This window comes from Glycine soja, chromosome 10 (assembly GCF_004193775.1).
Source record: "Glycine soja cultivar W05 chromosome 10, ASM419377v2, whole genome shotgun sequence".
NCBI lineage: Eukaryota > Viridiplantae > Streptophyta > Magnoliopsida > Fabales > Fabaceae > Glycine > Glycine soja.
The window spans coordinates 16350762-16362889 of NC_041011.1; the positions used below are offsets into that span (position 1 = coordinate 16350762).

The window sequence follows — 12128 nt, forward strand, 5'->3', positions numbered from 1 at the left end:
TAGACACAATCAAAAGGAAACCTAAAAGTTCAAGAAAAGGTTCACAATCAAAGACTCTCTAAGAATTTTACATGAACATGTTAAGGACTAATTAACATGAAAGATTTGACTCAAATCAAATAATAGGCTAAAAGAATTTCATACACTCATGAACAAATGAGTTAGACAAAGAAACAAGAAAATAAAATTCAGCACAACATAAGAAATCTTATGTGACAAGTTTCATGACCAGACATGACTTCTATGAAAAAACTACAATAGGTGAACAAGTCACTCTAGATTTTTGAGATTTTCTTCTACTTTAATATTTTTGTAAGAATTTTATGGTTTAGGTTTCAGCCACAAAAATAACAAGACAAAACTCAAAGGAACCTAAACTCAACAAAATTCATGGTTCAAGAACAAGAACAAGAAATTTGAACCATAGAAAATCAAATCTAGCTTCTATAGCAAGTTTAATCGGTGGAAAATCTAAAGAATCATGTTAACAACATTTAGCACAAGACATGTGAGGAGATACATGGAGAAAAATGAAGAAACAACAATGGAAGAGAAGGTAAAGCAAAAAAATTAATGGAGGTTTAAGGAGCACCTACTTGAAGCTCTTGTGCTCTGATTACCACTTGATGGAAGCTTGCTTGTGGGGCTTCTATGAAGGCTGGATCTTTGAGCTTCAATGAGGTCCTTTAATGGTGATTTTCCACCATGGAGATGCAACGGAAGACAAAGGAGAAGAGGTGAGAGGAGGTGCCATCCACTAGGGAATAAGCCATGGAAGAAGGAGCTTCACCACCAAGATGAGCCTTGGATAAGAAGCTTGGAAGGATGCTTCAATGGAGGAAGAGAAAGAGGGAGAGAAAGAGAGAGGGGGGGAGCACGAAATTGAAGGAATAAAAGAGGGAGAGAAGCGGAACTTTGAAGTATGTCTCACAAGACTTTCATTCATCAAAGTTATAACAAGTGTTACACATGCTTCTATTTATAGACTAGGTAGCTTCCTTGCGAAGCTTTCTTGAGAAAACTTCCTTGAGAAGCTTCTTTGAGAAAACTTCCTTGAGAAGCTAGAGCTTAGCTACACTCACCCCTCTCATAACTAAGCTCAGCTCCTTGAGAAGCTTCCTTAAGAAGATTCCTAAAGAAGCTAGAGCTTAGCTACACACCCCCTATAATAGCTAAGCTCACCCCCATGACAAAATACATGAAAATACAAAAAAAAAATCCCTACTACAAAGACTACTCAAAATGCCTCGAAATACAAGGCTAAAACCCTATACTACTAGAATGGCCAAAATACAAGGCCTAAAAGAAGGAAAAACCTATTCTAATATTTACAAAGATAAGCGGGCTCATACTTAGCCCATGGGCTCGAAATCTACCCTAAGGCTCATGAGAACCCTAGGGCCTTCCCTTGGATCTCTGGCTCAATCTACTTGGATTCTTCTATCCAATGCCCTTGCGGGGTAGGATTGCATCAAGAAGGTCCACCTGCATGAAAATTTTTGTTAGCTCCCTGATCAGGAAGCCTCCTCTTTTGTGCAACTATCTTATCTTCTTTTTTAGGTGTAGAATGAAGCTTGACAGGTTCAGGTGTAGGTGCTACTACTGGTGGAGGCACTTGAATTTGGTTGCCAGACCTCAAGGTGATGGCACTCACATTTTTCGGATTCTGCAGAGTTTGTGAAGGCAATTTTTTAGAATTTTGGGACTGAGCTTGGTTCAACTGAGTAGCCATCTGCCCCATCTGATTTGTCAAACTTTGAATGGAGGCTCTTGTCTCTTGCTGAAATTGCATATTCTAGATGGTCATTTTCCTCACTAACTCTTCTAAGGAAGGTTGAGGAGGAGCCTTAGTTGCTTGTTGTATTTGTTGTGATTGATGTTGTTGCTGCTGCGGTATTAGAGGAGGAACATATGGCTTGCTTGGACCAGCAGCATTCTGGAAAGGAGGGACAGGCTGTTGTTGTTGTGGAGGACTTGCCCATCTCAGATTTGGATGATTTCTCCAACCTGGATTATATCTGTTGCTTGAAAGATCATAATTATTCTGCTATTGTTGGTTTTCCTGCTGATGGGGTCTATTATAAATGTTTGCAACATAAGCTTCAGGTTGCTCATTGACTCCAAATTGCTCGAAAGAAGGACAAAGATCTGTATGGTGATCTGCAGAAGAACATAGACCACAGACTCTTGCAACAGGTGCAGATGCAGATTTTTGATTCATGGCAAGCTGAGTTACTAGGTTAACCAAGGCATCAAGTTTTCCTTCAAGCTTTTTATTTTCAGTAGATGAAGATGAATCCGTGGCCACCTCATGGACTCCTCTAAGGACAATAACATCATTTCTTGCACTGAATTGTTGGGAGTTAGAAGCCATCTTCTCAATCAAATTCCTAGCCTCAGTAGGAGTTATATCACCAAGAGCTCTACCATTGGCAGCATCAATCATACTCCTCTCCATGTTGCTAAGTCCCTCATAGAAATATTGAAGAAGGAGTTGCTCAGAAATCTGGTGGTGAGGACAGCTTGCACACAATTTCTTGAATCTTTCCTAGTACTCATACAAGCTCTCTCCACTAAGTTGTCTGATGCCTGAAATGTCTTTTCTGATGGCAGTGGTCCTAGATGCAGGAAAGAATTTCTCCAAGAACACCCTCTTAAGGTCATCCCAACTGAAAATGGACCTGGGAGCAAGGTAGTATAGCCAATTTTTTTCCACTCCCTCTAGAGAATGAGGAAAAGCCTTTAAAAAGATATGATCTTCCTGGACATCAGGGGGCTTCATGGTGGAACAAACAATATGGAACTCCTTAAGATGCCTATGAGGATCTTCACCTGCAGGACCATGAAACTTGGGCAGCAAATGTATTAGTCCAATCTTGAGAACATATGGAACACCCTCATTAGGATATTGAATGCACAAGCTTTCATAAGTGAAATCAGGTGCAGCCATCTCCCTAAGAGTACTCTCATGAGGTGGTGGTTGAGCCATGTTCTCAGTATGAAAATTAGTAGTCGAATGCTCAAAATCAGAATATTCAGAATCACCAGCAACATAATGCTCAAAATGATCAGGATGCTCAAAATGCTCAAAATGCACAAAAATGACCAGGATGCACACTATGCCTAAATAATCTATGAAAGGTTCTATCTATTTCAGGATCAAAGGGTTGTAAATCACCAGGATTGCCCCTAGTCATGCACTATATGCAACAAATAATGTGTTTCTTAACAAGCACCTAACAAGTGGGTAAAACTATAGCTATACTCAAACGATATCCAAATAAGCTGAAATTTTGTGAGGAATACCCTAAAATCATGAAAAGATAGCACAAAAAATTTCAAACAAAAATTCAAAGTCTAACTATGAAAACTACCTAAGCAAAGTTTAGAAAAATAAGACAATAATATTTGAAAAATAAAAAAAACTTAGTAAACAGCTGATTTTTTGAGTTTGGGAGTCCGCCGGGTGCCACAATATGGGAAATTTTTTTCTACCCGAAATGCATATATAATAATAGTCATTCTGATACTCGGAGCAAAAGTTATGGCCGTTTTTAGTTTTGCTAAAAACAAGTTCCCAAAATTTTTGTCTCTCTCAAATACTGCCATACCAAGTGCTCCTGGTATTTTTCACACAAAATATGAATCAAAAGAAACTACCACACAAAAAATCAGCCAAAAATAACAACTCTAACTATAAAAAAAAATACCAATTAAATTGCAAAATCAGTCGCTAATCACTGTTCACAGCAAAACAGTCGCTAAACAGGGAACACGACTGAAATGCAAAACAGAACGCTACTCAAAACAAAACAACACACACTCACAACCTAAACGACAGAGCTACACACAAAAAAACTAAACACTATTATGAACCTTTGGCCAACTGCTCCCCGGCAACGGCGCCAAATTTGATCGAAGCCATACCCGAATCAAATAAACATTAAAAATGCAGTATCAGGGAAGTGATCCTAGGTTGTCTCCCAATGAGCAATGGTCAACCAAACGTGCATAACAGATAGTAATAAAACAGTAACGAATTGGGGGGGGGGGTTGTTTGTTTTTGTAAATTAAACAACAAGCAAATTGGAATTAGAAAATAATAGAATTAAAACATGTTGTTTCCCCTTGATTCACAAGCAAGTCTCTTATCCTAGGTTACGAGAATTTATCCTTAATCAGTTCAACCACTTAATCCAACCCTAAATTAAATTACTAAGCGAAAATTAACATAAGGTTGTCATTATGTGATTAAGCAACACATACACCAATTAATCATGAACGAAACTGATCATTAAGTATGAACGTAAATTAAGCACAGAGACAATTAATCAAGCACTAAGCATGCATGGATTAATAGCAACAAATACAGAGTAATTGGTGAAGAGGAAAAACTAATCAGAATTCAATAGTAATAACAAAACCTCAAAGAGAGCTGTGCTTGATCCTCAAGATAAAACAACGCTAGAGACTTAGCCTTCCATTAATCATCAGAAAACAAAATTGTAGATTGAAGCAGAAACGAAATTGTAGAAAACGAATTTTATTCTACGTGAACAGTGCGTGTGAACAGTAAAAACTGGAATTCTAAAACCCTAGAATTATTCTCCTCTCCCAAAAACTATCTCCTCTCCAAAAAAAAAACTCTCCCTAAACTAAAACCCTGGTGTTGTTATATAGGTCCTCAGCCCCAAAGCTTACAAATCTATTTTAAGTCCAAGCCCATAAACGAAATAAAATAAAATCTGGACAAGATAAGATAAGATTGGATGAAATAAAATTTGGACGAAATAAAATCTGGATAAGATAAGATTTGATAATATAAAATTGTCTGCTCTCTTTAAGACCAAGCTCAATTTTGAATTCAAGCCCAATTGCTTATAATTCTCCTGAAATTAAATTAAAAACACAAAATTAGTCAAGTAGGCCCAAATGATAAAACTGCATAATTAATTTGACTATTAAGGTTAATCAGTAATTAAAATGGTGACAAAAGGGTTAAGAAATAGGAGAAAAAAATGACACATCACATGCATTTCCAAGGCATGTTTGCTACCTAAATCACATACATGCATTTTTTTTTTTGCTAAATTCACATATATGCATACTCGAGGTATTTTGGCTACCTAAAAATCGCATACACGCATATCCAAGATAATTTTTCTACCAACAAAATGCATACATGCATATTCAAGTATTTGGCTACCTAAAAATTACATACATGCATATTCAAGCATTTCGCTACCTAAATTATATTTTATGCGCATACAAATATTTCCGCTACCTAAACATATATATTTTGTGAGGTATTTTTGCTACCTAAACACACACACACACACACACACACACACACACACACACACACACACACACACACACACACACACACACACACACACATATATATATATATATATATATATATGTATATATATTTATTTATTTATTTGTGAGGTATTTTTGCTACCTAAACATATATATTTTGTGATAAACAACATTTTCAAACATCTAGGTGTAAGGAAAATATCATGGTGTAGCCCAAAAAGGTTGTTGGCCTAAAGGGGAAATCCTTACACCATGCTTTCATCTTCATGCTCTCTTGCATTCAAAATAAAAGCTTGGTGCTTCTAGGCCTAAGTCCAATTTTTGGCACCTACTCTGACCTCTACAAACTGCCTACACACTCAAAAGGTAGCCCTATGTGTATCAATTCTTTTCTACAAGTAGAATTCCACAAAGTCAGGCACAAATGCCATTGAGGCATTTCACCGAGTACTTGGTGGACGCATGTTTAAGCATGAATAGCAAGGGAATGGGGGCAATATGGCATGCCCAAACATTTCAGAACACAACTTAGGCCTAAGGCCATTGCCTACAACTCCCTAACTCAAACAAACAAGCATGAATTCAAGGCCGAATTGCTCCACAGATTTGAGCAAATTCATACAATTTAGAGCTCAAAAGGGCATCAATGGAAGGCTAGAAAACCAAAGAATGATGTACTTACTTGTTGGGAGTGAACAACAATTCCAAACGGAACCAAAAATGCAAGAAATGGTGACTTAGGGCCAGAAAATTCATGATTTCCGCAACCTCCTTCGTTCTTGAGTGTTGGGGGAGTTTTTGGGGTGAATGAAGCTTCACCCCACCCTCCTTTTTATATTTTTCGTGCAGAGGGTGCTCGCCCAGGCGAGCTAACTCTATACATTTTTTTTGCAATAATTCTTTGCAAAATTGTGTCTAACCTTTGGGTTTGCACTTGCTTATTTAAATTCCCAGAATTACGAGCAAACTAGGTGTATTCAAACCATGACTTAAGAAACATAGGTGAATAAAATAACAAGCAAAAGTTTAAAAGGTACTACGCTGCCTCCTAGTAGCGTTTCTTTAACGTATTGAGCCGGACGCGGGATGATGATTCGTTGATAACGGGCCTAGTATCTGCTCGTACCCATCCCTAAGTCTTCTAAAAACAGGAAATGGCACCACGCGATAAAACATGACTATGCTACCACTTACCTTGGTTCATCTTTGTCTTGAATTTGGTGCGGTATTGACCATCACTCGAAACAAATCTTCCCCTGTCCTTCGACTCACAGGATAAAAATATGCATATGCATGCGTATGCATGGGCAGTTCAAGGGAAATAACTCAAACAAACGTCTATTATGTTCAATTTTACTTGAGCGCTTGCAGCACCCCTATAGATCGAGCAGGATGGGCTCGGACCATAAAAGAGCATACGCATCTTAAAGCAATAACAGACACAATGAAAAGGTTGAAATGCAAATCATTAATCCGATGTTCATTAGATGTTTGCGATCAAAGTTACAAAGGGCAGGAAACCTCTGGGGAACCTTAGAGTATGATCACGTAGTGACTCCCCTAGCTGCCCCAAGTGCTAAGCATAATATCGCTTGACGATATTGGCATTCATAGGTGAAGGAAATTCTTCATCATCCATGTTGGCGAGCACCAGTGCTCCTCCGGAGAATGCATTTTTCATGATAAAAGGCCCTTCATAATTTGGAGCCCACTTTCCCCTATTGTCCCTTAGGGCTTGGGATACTTTCTTCAGAACAAGGTCCCCCTCGTTGAATTTGCACAGGCGTACCTTCTTGTCGAAAGCATTCTTCACCCGTCTCTGGTATAGACGCCCGTGGCTCATAGCTGCCAAACACTTGTCTTCGATAAGATTGAGCTGATCAAAGCGTGCTTGGGCCCACTCCGATTCTTCTAACCCGGACTCTGCCAGAATCCTTAAAGAAGGGATTTCCACCTCAAATGGCAGCATGACTTCCATTTTGTACACCAATGAAAATGGCATTGCCCCGGTTGATGTGCGTACCGAGGTTTGATAACCATGCAGCATTTCATGCCAATCCTTATATGACACGGTCATCTTTTGAATAATCTTTTTGATGTTCTTGTTGGCTGCCTCAACTGCCCCATTCATCTTGGGCTTGAAAGGCGTGGAATTATGGTGTTGGATCTTGAAATCCTCGCACATCTCCTTCATCATCTTGTTATTCAGATTGGTGGCATTGTCTGTGATAATCTTCCTGGGCAATCCATACCGACAGATTATCTCCTTTTTGATGAACCTAACTACCACGCTCCTCATGACACTGGAGTATGAGGCAGCTTCAACCCATTTGGTGAAGTTGTCGATCGCAACCAAGATGAAGCGATGCCCGTTTAAAGCCATGGGCTCAATGGCTCTGATCACATCTATTCCCCACATGGAGAAGGGCCATGGCGCTGCCAAAATGTTCAAAGGCATGGGCGGAGCATTGACATTGTCCGCGAATGTCTGGTACTTGTGGCATTTCCTAACATGGATGCAATAGCCGCTCTCCATGGTGAGCCAGTAATATCCCGCCCTTAGAATCTTCCGGGCCATAGCATGCCCGTTGGCATGTGTTCCAAAGGAACCTTCGTGGACTTCTACTAGCATATGTTTAGCCTCCCTGGCATCCACCCATTGGAGTAAAACCATGTCATGGTTTCTTTTGTACAGAATGCTTCCACTCAAGAAGAAACCGGCTGGCAACCATCTTAATGTTCTTTTGTCATTATCGGAAGCCTCTTGTGGGTACTCCTTGTTTTTGATGTATCGCTTGATGTCGAAGTACCAAAGTTTACCATCTTGTTCCTCTTCTATCAAAGAGAAATGTGCGGGCTTGCCAAGGACAAAACCCTAAAGCCTAGTGTTGGATTTCCCCTGTAGTTACTTTTTGGTCCAATTTTCCTTTATACAAATATGTTCAAGCGAAATCCAATTCACTAGAAAACGCACCAGATCGTCAAGTATTTAAAATTAAAACGGATGAATCCGAGTATCGAACTCAGGGAACTAGTATTAGATAGGGTTAAATTCAGAAATAAGGCATTGTTGAAAGAAACATTGATAATTGATGGTTTAGAACAGAGTTAAACTAAGTCTAGGCTAAAAACAATAATAATGCAAGTAAGTAAGATTGACAATAGTAGGTAAAAGTGTTGGGTCTTTCTAACAAACAAGCTGATGCATATAAGGATATTTCTCTAATCAATCATGCTTTTGTGTTCTATGTTGTACCCTAAAGTACTAAACCTCGATCCCTCATTAGGCTAGCTTAACTCAAACTTCGTCCTCAGATCCCTCTTGTTGGACTAGGCTTAACTTAAGCAATCCTTGTAGGTTTAGACTAATTTAAACTAAGCTTTTCCCGCAGATCACTCATTTAAGACTAAGCTCAGCTTAAACAGCTTATGTAAGTTTAGACTAATTTAACCTAATTTTCATTCGTAGATCCTTCATTTAAGACTAGGCTTAGATTAAACAACATTATCATCACAACACATTAAGAAAACTAAAACTTAATCCGCAGATCCTTCATTTAAGACTAAGTTTCAATCCTGCTTCTATCAAGTTCTAAGGCAACAGTATATTTCCCAATGCTAAAGTCACCTAACTAAACATACAAATGGGTGATCAGACCAAGAGCATGCAGAAATTAAGCATTGAAAGAGGCATTAAACACAAAAAACACAATCAATTAGATATTAAAGTAACTACATCAGTTGTTCCTTAGAAATTCCCAACAAGAGTGTTTAGCCAGCCATACAGAAAACCCTAACACAATTGAGATTAAGAGTAGAGAATAATTGTTCCTTACACCAGAAAGGGGATCCCTTCTCCTCTTCTCAGCATCTCACAATCACTCTACAACTCACTAATATTTCTCTAATTACAAAACCTAGGTCTCTCTGCAAAAGCTGCTCCTCTTGCTGCCTCCAAAGCTCTTTTATCGAAATAGGCATTATGGTGTGCTCTGACTTCTATGTGTGATGGTGATTATCTGGATTGTTATCCTAATTTTGCACAAAACAACTTTAAATAGGCTTTGAATTTGCGACGTTGCGCTTAGCGCCAGCCTCACGCTTAGCGCGAGTAAGTGGATTTGAACTTAGGGCCAATCATGCGCTAAGCCTGGCTGAAGACAACCATTGCACTTAGCGCACTGATCTCGCGCTTAGTGTGCGGCCTTGATATTGGTGTTGTGCCAGATTCTCGGTCGCGCTATGCGCGCTGAAGCTGCGCTTAGTGTGGGATGCGCGCTTTGTGGCGTCCCTAAATTAATGACTGGTTTAATAGTAATGATTTAAATAACGAAAACCATGGTAAATTTTTTTTTCTTCTTTTTCTTTTTCATTTCTTTCTCTTTTCACAATGATTAGGTTTAGAAGGAAAATCCTCACTATAGAGTCCTGAATGGACAGTTCACAACTCTATTCGGAGTCATTTCTTTCTTACCGCTCATAATTTCTAAACTGTTTTACTGTTTCAAAAGGAATAATATACCAGCCATTACTTTAGGTCGTCACGTGAAAATAAAAGAATAAAATACGGTCGATAAACTCTTTTACAAATAAATTTGCTAATGCTTTCTTTTCGAGTAACAAGATTGATCATAAATACATTCATCATTTAAAGCTGTCCAAAATATGGGAGTTTTACAAAATACGTAGTGTCATCCAGAGCAAAGGTGTCCACAGTGGTGGCTTTAGCCACATGTATACAATCATCAAATTCCTATACATCAGGTCTACCCATACAAAAATAAAAGAGTAAACCTAACAGTCAGTCCTAGATACACCCACCCTCAAAAAGTATATAAAACTAGTCCGAAGAGCTGTCCACTATGATGAAGAGCCTCCACTGGTCGCCATCTCTCTCGAGCCACTATCCTCCGTAGAGTCTGCCTCAGATGCCGACATGACTTCCTCGGGAGAATCCACCTTAGGAAGTGGGTCCTCATCACCCTCTAGAAAGTCAAGAGCATCCACAGCAGGCTCAGGAGGTAGCTCCTCGGGATCCTCCTCAGGGTCTTCCTCGGATGACGTCACCTCGATCACTTGGACTGGCTCCACTAGACGATATGGTGTAGGCGTGGGTAGTATCCACTCCACAGTGCGCTGAAGCGTACGCGCTGGTTCATCTGGATGCACCAATGAAGTAGCCGTGAATCGAATTGTGCCCCGAAATCGGCACCTCGTGTTGCCTTCGAGGGTCTCCCAAGCTCTCTCTAGGCACTCCATCTCCACTCAATCATGGATTAGCTGCGCCGCCATCATGATCTACAAGAAAGAAAAGAAAGGGGTAGACTTTTCACAAGAATCTAACTACGCCGCAATACAATGCGTCTCATGACCACTACATGCAAGTAAAAGGGGTATCTTAAGGCTTTTCATCTCTGGTAATCGATTACACAGCCTTGGTAATCGATTACCAGAGGCCAAACTTGAATCACACAGCTTCAAAACATGAAAACCTGAAATAGGCACTGTGTAATCGATTACACATACCTGGTAATCGATTACCAGTGACCCATTCCTCTGTGTAATCGATTACACAGACTGGTAATCGATTACCAGAGGCCTCTACAACCTGCTGCCTTCAATTCTAAGCCTGGTAATCGATTACACCCCCTTGGTAATCGATTACCAGAAACCCTCATGGCTTCCTGACCTCGTTTTCAAGACTGGTAATCGATTACCAGAGACCATCTTAGCCTCCTGTCTTCATTTTTAAGCCTTTTAATCGATTACCCACCCTTAGTAATCGATTACCCACCCTTAGTAATCGATTACCAGAGGCCATAACCCATATATCACACAAGATTCACAGCTGGCCAGCCACCACACAATCCTCCTTGCTTTGTGGTCTTTGTTCCTTTTATCTGTTGACTGCCAGGAGCTCACCTGTTTAGGTACATCACAGGTTCTCGCTAATTGACTATGCCCGGGTTGGGTCGGGATTGGTCAAGCTTGGTTTTGGGCAATAGCACCCCACCTGACGTCCCCAAGGTCTCCTGACCCCCGCGACATAACTCCAGGTACCACTCTGTGGTCAACGAATAAAAGCAGGAAGTTTCACCCTTCTACACTTCCTCATCTCAAGCTTGTAGGATTATGGGGTACCCATCACATGTGGTACTAGGTGGAGGTCGGGCGATGGTGCACAACAAATTTTCCACATCCACAAATCGTGCATAAACCCACCATCCCCTGTTGCCCACCTCCAATTGAGCTCACGTACTCCCACGTAGCCCATATCCTCGTTTCTCTCAACACCGGGTCCCCATCAATCCTCCCAAGCTTCCCCAACATCCAAGTAATTCAACATTCAAACAACACAAACTATCACAGCCAAGAAAATAGGGCAAAGGCAGAAAACTCTGCCCAAAACACCAACCAAAATCACAGCTTTTCTCACTTAAAGACCCCAGTAACAGTTCCTTCGTTCCAGTTCGTTAACCGTTGGATCGACTCGAAAATTTCACTGGAAGTCTCTAGTACATAATCCTACATTTTGACCGTTGGGATCTACTAGAAAACACCCAGAACTCATTCTGCATCACTCTTTCCACAACCAGCAAATACATAGCATTTTTCTGCACTTATGCTAAAATTCTGCTGCACCTATTTGACAGCAAAATTCTGCATAAGTGCAGATTTCGAAAAAACACACATCCCTTCACCCAATCTTGCCCAAATCAATTCCTACAAGTCCCAAATCATGTATCAATCATGTCTAAACCAAAGTCAAGCTTCAAACCACAGCAACACAAAATCTAGGTGTC

General features: G+C 40.0%; 1 non-coding gene across 1 annotated transcript; it reads left to right on the forward strand.

Moving 5' to 3' along the window:
- Positions 1-2504: 2504 nt before the first annotated feature.
- LOC114372745 lies at positions 2505-2611 on the forward strand. The gene has a single exon (XR_003658312.1). It is a non-coding gene; the product is annotated as a small nucleolar RNA R71 (small nucleolar RNA).
- Positions 2612-12128: the final 9517 nt, after the last annotated feature.